The following is a 9,843-nucleotide window of genomic DNA, read 5'->3' as shown; positions in this document are numbered from 1 at the left end:
CTATGCAGATACATCCCCCCCCCCAGCTTTTCTATTTTTTCCTTTTATTCTGCAGCTTGGAAGCTTTCTGTTATTCTTAACCATCCTCCTTCATTAACTCCTCTATAACCCTCCCTATAACCTGGCTTATTTTAAAAGCATTCTTGAAAGGTCAAAATTAGCTGTATCAATAATTATACTTTATTAGGAGCCAATAGGGTATTGAGTACTCTACATAATGAAAATAATCTCCCCCTCTACTCTACTATTTTAATAGTATATCGTATCGTGCTTTTTATACTTTATTATGTATTTTCACATAATGAACTTAATGAATAAATTCCAGATTTCCTGATCTGACACTGTGACCAGCTAGTCACTTTCAAAGCCATGACTAAAGCAATCTTTACATCTAGGACAAGCAACACAACTGATGTCTTCAAGTCAATTAAAAAAAAAAAAAGCTTTTGAGGCAGCTAGGTGGCGCAATAATAGAGCACTGACCTGGAGTCAGGAGGACCTGAGTTCAAATTTGGCCTCAGACACTTGACACTAGCTGTGTGACCTTGGGCAAGTCACTTAACCCCAATTGCTTTGCCTTTCCCCCCTCAAAAAAAAACTTTAAAAAATTCAGTGGGGGCAAGGAGAAGTGGAGAAATTCCAAGAGTCCTTGAGGCTGTTTCTGGAGAAAGAATGGGGGAGTTCCTGTAGTGTGGCATCTGAAGAAAAAGTAGGCCATCTGATAGCTTCCTATTTTAATTATTCTAGCTAACAAAGTGTTAACCTCAGTTTTTTCTGTGTTGGTGAAAGACTGCAATGTTGTCTGCACCCTCTAAATGTCACTGCCCCAAAGCAAAGCTCTAGTTGCCCTGCCCTAGGTATAGCTCTGATCATTTCACCAGTCTGAGCCTTCCTTTCCTCCCCTGTAAAATGGAAACGATAAAACATGCCCTCCCTCACTGGGTTCTGAGGAAAGTGCTTAGTGAACCTTAAATCTCTAAATAAGGTAAACCAGCAGTTGTCAGAAGTGCGAATTGGTATCCCGTTCAGGGGGTCCATAAGGACAAAACTTTTCATATAATAGTAAAACATTTTAATTTATAACCCAGTAGAAATTAATAGATATAATCTGCATAAACAAAAGCTCTTTTGGGATTCCTTGGTAATTTTTAAGTGTACAAAGGGGTTCCAAGACCAAAAAGTTTGAGAACCACTAATATAAATTATGCATATATAGAAAGATATATGCATCTGACTTAATCCCATATGTGTGTCTACATCTTAGTAAATAAATGTCTGTTTACAAACATTGATGTCTATGACCCATATTTTACAAACGAGGAAACTGGGATCTAAGAAGCTTACATAGTAGGTCTAAGTAGCAGAAGTAGGACCTGATTCCATAGCGCTATATAGTGGCAAAGCTGGAAGGGAATTTTGAAACCATCTAATTCTACCCCCTCATCAGAAACCATTTCACTCCCAAGTCTTTTCCACCCTGCTTCCCAAATGTGCTTTACAAACACTTGGTACTAACTGATTTGACAGGACCCTCAAAGATCTTACATTACAATCAAAGCTACCTGCAAAACAAGTTCTCATTGTAGCTTTAAACAAAATTGTAAATTATTTTCCCCACTGCATGCTAAATTCTGTCCCAAACTGTCCCAGCCCTAGGCAAAATGGTGAAGGGTGTGAAATTAATCTTTGTCTTCATTTCTAACCTACTCCTCCCAGAACTCTCTCTGGCACTTTATATACTGTGTCACTGTTTTTACAGTAGTAACAATAAACTGTAATCTCTGAAGGTCACTGGAGCTGGATCTGGAGCTCACTCCCCCACTCGCCTGCCCAGAAGCAAAGAGCCCCCACCGAAATATTGCACTTGGCCTTTCTGTCCTTAGTCACTGGCCCTATTCAATAATCCCAGCACACAGAACAGTACCTGGGACATAGTAAGAACTTAATGAATGATTCCTGAATGAAATTTAATTGAATCCTTCTCCCCTGAAGCCCCAGTTGATCTTAACTTGCTTCCCTCCACCTATCTTCTATCCCATATCTCATCATGGCAGGACCAGGCTCCCTCTTTGCTTTCTAAGGTGATAATCAGTGAATCTGATGAACATATTAATGTGCTAATGAAAAAAGTCTAGAGAGCTCTTTTGGGCCCTCCCTTCAGCTCCTAGGCCCCATGCATGGCCTTCTGGAGGAATGATAATTCTCATTTTGTCTTTTAATTGTCTTCTCTTTTTTTATTGCTGTGTTTTATGCTGAAAGGCAGCCTGATGTAGAGGATGAGAGTTGGAGTGGAGTTGGGAAGACCAGGGTTGGAATTGCCTTGCTCCCATTGGCCATATAACCTTGGGCAAGTGACAGTCTCTCTCGGTGTTGTAAGCAACACTCCAAGACCATAAATGGAAGAAAAGGTGCTACCCTTTCCTATATGTGGGAGTTCCCGACATCAATGAAATCACAACTCAGATTCCTACTCTATTATATTTTGTTAACTTATAAAAATAAAATAGTCTAAACAAATGCAGGTGAGGTTGGCATAAAAATCCCCAGGCAGAGTTCATGTGGCAAATGGCCTGCTTGACTTCCTGGTAATCTCATGTTCTTTCTGCATGTGAGGGGCCTTCAAATCCACTATGGTGCAACAAATCTGGAAAACTCCCTTCATGTTCCTGGAGGAGGTTGAGTTTCAAAGGACATCAAATCCCACCTCTACCCTACTAAGGATTTCTTCCATGGAATAACCAACAAGTGGCCCTTCGAGCTTCCCCTTAAATTTCTCCAGTGAGAAGAAACTCAGTAGTTGTTGAATCAACCCAGTTAGTCCATGGACATTTACTAAGCACCTGGCACTCTGCTAATGCATTCCACTTTTGGACAGTTCGAATTGTTGAGAAGTATTTCCTTCTATTATGCCAAAGTTTGCTTCTCTACAACTTCCTTTTCTTACATTTAGTATTGCCCTTGGGCCAAGCAGAACAAAGCTAATACCTCTTTCATGTGGTAGCCCTTCAGATGCTTAAATAAAGGTCTTTAAAAATGGTCTCCCAGGGCAGGTAGGTGGCACAGTGAAGAGCCCTGGCCCTGGAATCAAGAGGACCTGAGTTCAAATCCAGCCTCAGACACTTGACACTTACTAGCTATGTGACCTTGGGCAAGTCACTTAACCCCAATTGCCTTGCCTTCCCCCCCTCCAAAAGAAGTCTCCTTAGGTGCCCTCTAAGACTTTTCTTCTCCTGCTTTAACACCTTGGTTCCCTTCTTGGCTTCTCCAAGTGCCTTTGGGAAGATGTAGCTCTCAGAACCCAACCCTTCAGATGGGCTCAGCTCACACAACTGTCACCTTACGTCTCCCAGAAACTAGGCCTCTCGGGTCAGCCTAGGAGAGCATTGGGGCCTTTTAATGCTCTATCATCCTCAATTGACTCAATTTTGAACGTACAGTCCACTAAACCCTCCAGATCTTTTCCACCAGACCTGTCCCATAGCTTCTAAATTTGTTGTATAATTGTTGTACAAAATGTCCAAAGGCTACAGCAATGGGATGCAAGACAAAACAATGCTAAGTAACTAGTATTGATTCGTTTGCGTCTGAGTCTGGAAGGGCTTTTCTTCTGAGTTCCTAGCTTTATAAATTCTGCCTTTCCAGGTCTGATGTGTTCGTTTTGTTTGTTTTTTGGTGATGATGATCCGAATTTCACATGGGCCAGCCACTTAGGAAAACCAGGAGAATTGTAACTTGTAAAGCAAGTCAACGATATTCCGTAGAAATACCTTCCTCATTTTCATTACATCACTTCAGATGGGTTATCATACAATAGGATGTATGAAGTATATAAATCCCGCCCACAGGGACATTTCAAAACTTTTTTAAAATTTGTTTTCTTTCCTCCACAAACCAAGAACTAATTTCCCTATAGGGTACACATTTTCATTTGATGATGAGAAGACAAGGAAAAGAAATAAGTGAAAACCTTAGAAATATTATGTTAAAAGACAAAAGAAAATTACATGATATGGAAAAAGGAAATGCTGGAATGTGGTCGGGCACCTTTTGACACAAATAGACCTTTTTCATAAATAGACTTTCAACATCTTCCATTTCTCAATTTTTTAAAAACTCACTGGGGGATAAGTCGTGACTCTTGTCTTAACATTCTGAAAAGGCGGCTCATAGAAATAGAAGGCGGAAACGCAAAGCAATCAAAGAAGAATTGGCACTGGTTACAGTGCTAAGTAAATTTCAGGAATTGAAAGGAATAAGAATAAACTATAGAGATAAAGAAAAAAAACACAAATGGCATTGAATAGCCTCAGGGAAGACGTGCGGGTCTGGCTTCTCAGTAAATACAGTACTAAATAGCACATTCATTGACCAAGGTCACTGAGCAGCATTCTCCTGTACAAAGAAAGCTCTCTTCTGCTAGTTTTCTGTTCTACATATCATGGTCTCACTTTTCTTGATTCTCAGTTGCCATAATCGAACATGTTCTTACTTCTAAAAATAATATATTATTGTTATTTAATAATATATTTATATAATAAATGTACCAGTGAAATCGGTTCCAAGTCCCTATCCCTATTTATGTAATGTGATAGAAACATGATTGGTTTATGATAGCAATATTTTTTTTGTTCTTATTGCTTTAACAAGTGATTTGTATCCATGTGAGGCATGTCCAGTGTAGAAAATCCCCACAACTGATGCAGGGGAGTAGCTTAATCAACAGCCCAAAGTCTTACAGAATTGTCTGGGTCACATGGTTACACAAATACAGTTATCCCTTCCTCATCATGCAGGTTAGGGGTATGCCCCCACACCCTCCCTTTGTACCAGAAAAGAAGTCTGAATTGTGGGATTAAAGGATAAAATATATTGATATTATGCATATAGGTACATATATTATACATATAGACATATACTATGCATATATTTTATGCATTTCTGAGTTTCTAAACTTTTTTCCGTGTTGTCTGCTGGCCTTTGTGTGTCATCCGCAGCTTCCGCAAAACTCCCAAAAAATTCCCATTTAATTTCTTATGTCTCTCTGCAATATATCGAAACCAGGATGGGGAAAGTCAGGATATGGAAGGGATAACCATAGTACATTTCAGAGGCAGAGCTTGAAGCCGGCTCTTTCTGATGCCAAGACAGCCCCTCTGTCAATATATATGTCATCTTTGGAAGGTCACAATCTTTCAGGGCTTCAGTTTCCACATCTATAAAATGAAAGGGTTGGAACAGATGACCTCTAACATCCTTTCCAACTCTTAATCTTTGGTCTTGTAATACTATTAGTATTGTATTTAAGTTAAAGCGGTAAAGTGTAGTTTTTCACATTTCTGTCCCCAAATTCAGTTTTAACCTATCTTCAGATGTCAGAATATCAGCTCCTCTAGATGAGTGATTGTCTCATTCTTCAAATTTGGGTCCTCAGCACCTAGTACAATTGCTAGAACATAATAAGCATTTAATAAATGCTTTGTTGATTGGTTGTTTCAAAAATCTGATTTACGTTTTGTTCAGGATATTCTGATATAAGCAATAGATACACGCTCTTCAAAGAACTCTTTAACTGAGATCCTGCCAGTTAACTAATTAAGCATTGTTTTAAAATTAATTCAGATAGCTCCATTACAAAGAAAAAGAAAGGTAGACTATTTTTCTTTCTTTGCAAAAAGAAGAAAGGAAGAAAAAAAAGATGGGAAAACCTATGATTGGAGAGAATCCTGGGGAGGGAGGTAGTTATTCTCTCAACCAGAAATGCTCTTTGTAATAATAATAAATGTTTATACAGCACCTTACAGTTTGCAAAATGCTTTACAATTATATTTTCTCCTTTGATTCTCACAATGACCATTTTACAGTTGAGGAAATTAAGGCTGAGAGAAATTAAATGCCTAGCCCTGGGTCACGTAACTAGGAAATAGCTAGCTTTCTCTCACACTGTCTTTTCCATCTCATAAAAGTGAGGAAAGAGGAGCTTTGATCTAAAGGGCCCAAATCCCTCAGGAAGTCACTTCAGAAATAGGTCACTAATGAAGAAAGTCACGGAGATGATTTGTACATCTGAAGTACTGAAGAGCTAGGAGCTGAGGCATTAGCCATGGAGGCTGTGGCCTCCAAACTGGCCTTAAGTCTCTGAGCTGCACAGGAACCCAGGAAGGATTTGACACCAAGAGAATAAAAAGGGGAGATTTGATTCCTCCCTCCCCCAAAGTGGATGGACAAGAGGATTCCAGCTAAGTTTAAAAGGAGCTGGATCATAGGATTGAGAACTGGAAGTGACCTTAGAAATCATTAAGTTCATCCCACTTATTTTACAAATGAAGACACTATGGGCCAAAAAAGTGGGATAATTTGTCTGTGGTCACACAAGTTAAATTGCAGAGCTAGGTTTCTAATATATGTCCTCTGACCTCAGAGCTGATGCTTTTTCCATTATATCTTACTGGTTTTTTTTCAAAATAAAGAGGTAATAAATAGTGTGAAATACTGCAAGGGTCAAGGCCAAGGCTTGAGAAAAGACCATTGGATTTGGCATCTGGCAAGTTCCTAGTGACTTTTGAGAAAATAGGAAAATGTGATGTCAAGAGGTTTAGGAACAAATTGATGGTGAGAAAGTGGAGATGCTGAACATAAACAACTCCCGTGGTCTTAGCATTTTTGTTTTAAGCTTATATTGCTAATCTATAATTTGTACTCTATGTAAGTATTAATTTCTATTCAAAAAGACTTGTTTATAAAGTCAAAGAGCTATATCAAAAGACTTGAGAGTCTTCAAGCCCTCCAGCCTGAAGGATTATTCTAATAATAGCTAACATTTCTATAGCACTTATTATGTGCCAGGCACTGTGCTAAATGCCTTACAAATATTATCTCATTGGATCCTCACAAGAACTGTGGGAGGCAGGTGTTATTATTATCCCTACTTTACCGATGAGGAAACTGAGGCAAGCAGAAGCTAAGTGACTTGCCCAGGACCACACAACTAATAAGTGTCCGAGGTCACATCTGAACTCTGGGCTTCCTAATTTCAGACCCAGTGCTCTATCTACCCTGTCACTTAGGTGCCTGTTCTCCAGCCAATCTCAACCTATTCAAAGAAGACCCCATAAATGTTGAGTGACTTCCATCCAGTCTCAACATGGAAGTAACTAGCCTCAGTCAGCTGAGTAGCTCATTATGGATCAACCCATGACTAGTCCCCAGAGCTCCAATCCCATTCCATTCTTACTTCTGATACTTAACAGAAGTCAAGTCAGTCACCTGTTGCTTCTTGTCTACCTTAGCTGAGCAGCTACAAACATGTCACCAGGGGCCAGGATTCAGGGTCTTGAATTGGCAGGTAGGCAAGACCCCCTTTAGGCAGATAGATTGGTTTGTGATGGACTGTGGCTCTGAACCCAGCTTTTACACCACATTGGTTGGGGGCTCAGCTTCCTCAGGTGAACTTGGAACCAGACACCAGAATAAATCCCAATCTGTTAGCCTATTCAAATTCTCATCTTGCAGTGCCATTTCCTAGGATTTCTTTCAACTGTAGCAACTCAAGGTGATTATGTATTAAAATAGCGATAAGTCACAGTCTTCATGGGTGAGTAACCACACAAGAATATCAGCTACTTAAGCACTGAAATTTAATTGATTTTAAGTTTCATATAATTCATTAAAGAAATGGATGTTCTACTGAGTCCACTAAAAACATGTATCTATGAAAACTGGCCGTTAAAAAAAACCTCAGATCAACCTTCACATATATCTCTATCCTGGACCATTCCATCAATCAAATAATGTGGGCAAAGCGACTGTCTAGAGCATACTTGCTTTTCTTTGCAAAAAGTATTCATTCTTTCCATTCCTGATCCACTCTATGTACCTTACAGTTTGTCTAGCTACCTCCTCATTTCCATGATTAGGGTCAGGAACTAAGGAGAAGGAAACACTACCTTTATTGAATTATCAGTTTTTTTTAAAGGTTAACATAGTCTATATTATTTACCAGCTAGTAATACATCATATACTGTATAATTTGTGTTGTCAATAGATCTCTCATAATCTTTTTTCTGACACACCCTTCAGGTTTAATTTTGGGGCAGGGGGAGGGGTGGGGTGTCTCTGATTAATGATAATCTATGGCTCATTGCTTCCTCTTAAAAGTCTCTCCTGAGGTCATGAGAATCAGGTTTATGTCTCTCTAAGGATTCCCTAATCCCATGAAGGCATCAGGTTTCCAAAGCAATAAACACAGAAGAGTTTTATTTTCAGCATGTAAAGAGCAGAGTAGAGGTTCCCATCTGAGCCCTTTCAGCAAATCAGTAGTTACCACCCTCTCATCTGGTGAGCTACCCTCAAAAGTTCAATTCCAGGACCCACAGAATCAACAGCACCACACTTAGAGAAAACCTAACAAGCTGAATAAAATGTGTCTCCCACGCAAACACAGAGTCTCTAACTTCCCACTAACTCCTTAGAATCAGACTCCTGAGTACTTAGAGATCAATCCCCACCGCCTGTTGTGGCTTTCTTATTCTTCCTGAGTTGTCTATCACAGCATGACACTTGAAGTCTGTGAGGACTTCTTTCTCCAGGCTATGTTAAGCCTTCTGATATTCGCCAAGGAGCAGCTGCATCTCCTGTAATGTATTACATGCCCAAGGCATGCTAGGCACAGGGGATCTAGCCTCTGGGGATACACATGCAAAAAATGGGGGAAAAATCCCCACTCTCAAGGAACTTATACCTGGAAAGGCAGCAACTCCATAGTAAGCATAGAATAAATAGAAAGAAAATGATAACAAATAAAGACAAGAGTTTTCTCTCGTGCTCCAGCCTGGAAGTTTCTTTCTTCTCTTTGACTCTGCTCTGCTCCCACTCCATTCCCCAATGCCTGCTCAGAACATTCCATATTCCTGGGTGCATTGGTCTATTCTAGTCAGTATATCCAGGTGAGAAGGGACAGGCTTAATTATGTTTGTAGCTGCCTAGATCCTTTTGGCATGAATCCCCATGTCTGCCACATATAAACTGTATTTCTGTGCTGGAACCACCTGGACTCAACTGACTTGTGGATTCTGTGAAATGACCAATTAGACTAGCTTTTTCAATGAGCAAGCCAGCCCTTTCACTGAACCAACTTCTTCATTGACTAAATCAATAAAATCTAAGAGTTGTGTTGACGTTAGGCCTTCTGAGGTTCTTATTGCCCAAGGGGAAGAGGTAAACAAACGTTTTTGTTCCAACTCAGTATTAATATTTGTCTTTCCACCAGGTTTTACTTTTGCCTTCTCATATCACTGAATCCCCAAAAAGGTCCCCCCAAAGTCCTGAAGCAGGAGAGAGTCAAAGTGAAAAGAAGACCTGAGAAAAACAAAAAATTAGCTAAGATATTTTAGGTTCAGAACAACATATACTAAGTGGTTCCTACACCTAGAACACATTCCTGGTTCTGTAATTAATCCAAGTTTTTAGATATGGAACACGAGCATCAGAAATATGGCTGAACTCTCCGTGGGCTGAGTATCAGGACTGCAGTCCTGTAGTAGGAGTTCAGGGAATGCTTAAAGATTGATTGAGTTGGAAAGTTGCTTGGTAACTTGTCAAACTAACCCTTGTTTGAAAAATGGGTTTTCAGCAGTACTAGAGACAAAACCACTTTAGGAAAGAATGGATTAATCTGAAAGTAGTTAGAAGGATGAATAATCACCTAAAGCAATAAATAATAATAATAATAACAACAACTGAAAAGTGATGAAAATCAGTAAAAGTTTGTTAAGAGCTTACTTTGTGCCAAGCACCATGCCCCCCCCCCCAAAAAAACCCAAATCAGTGCATGCCCCTAAGGAATTA

Source organism: Trichosurus vulpecula, chromosome 5 (assembly GCF_011100635.1).
Source record: "Trichosurus vulpecula isolate mTriVul1 chromosome 5, mTriVul1.pri, whole genome shotgun sequence".
In the NCBI taxonomy this organism is placed as follows: Eukaryota; Metazoa; Chordata; class Mammalia; order Diprotodontia; family Phalangeridae; genus Trichosurus; species Trichosurus vulpecula.
Note: the sequence above shows the minus strand (reverse complement) of the source record.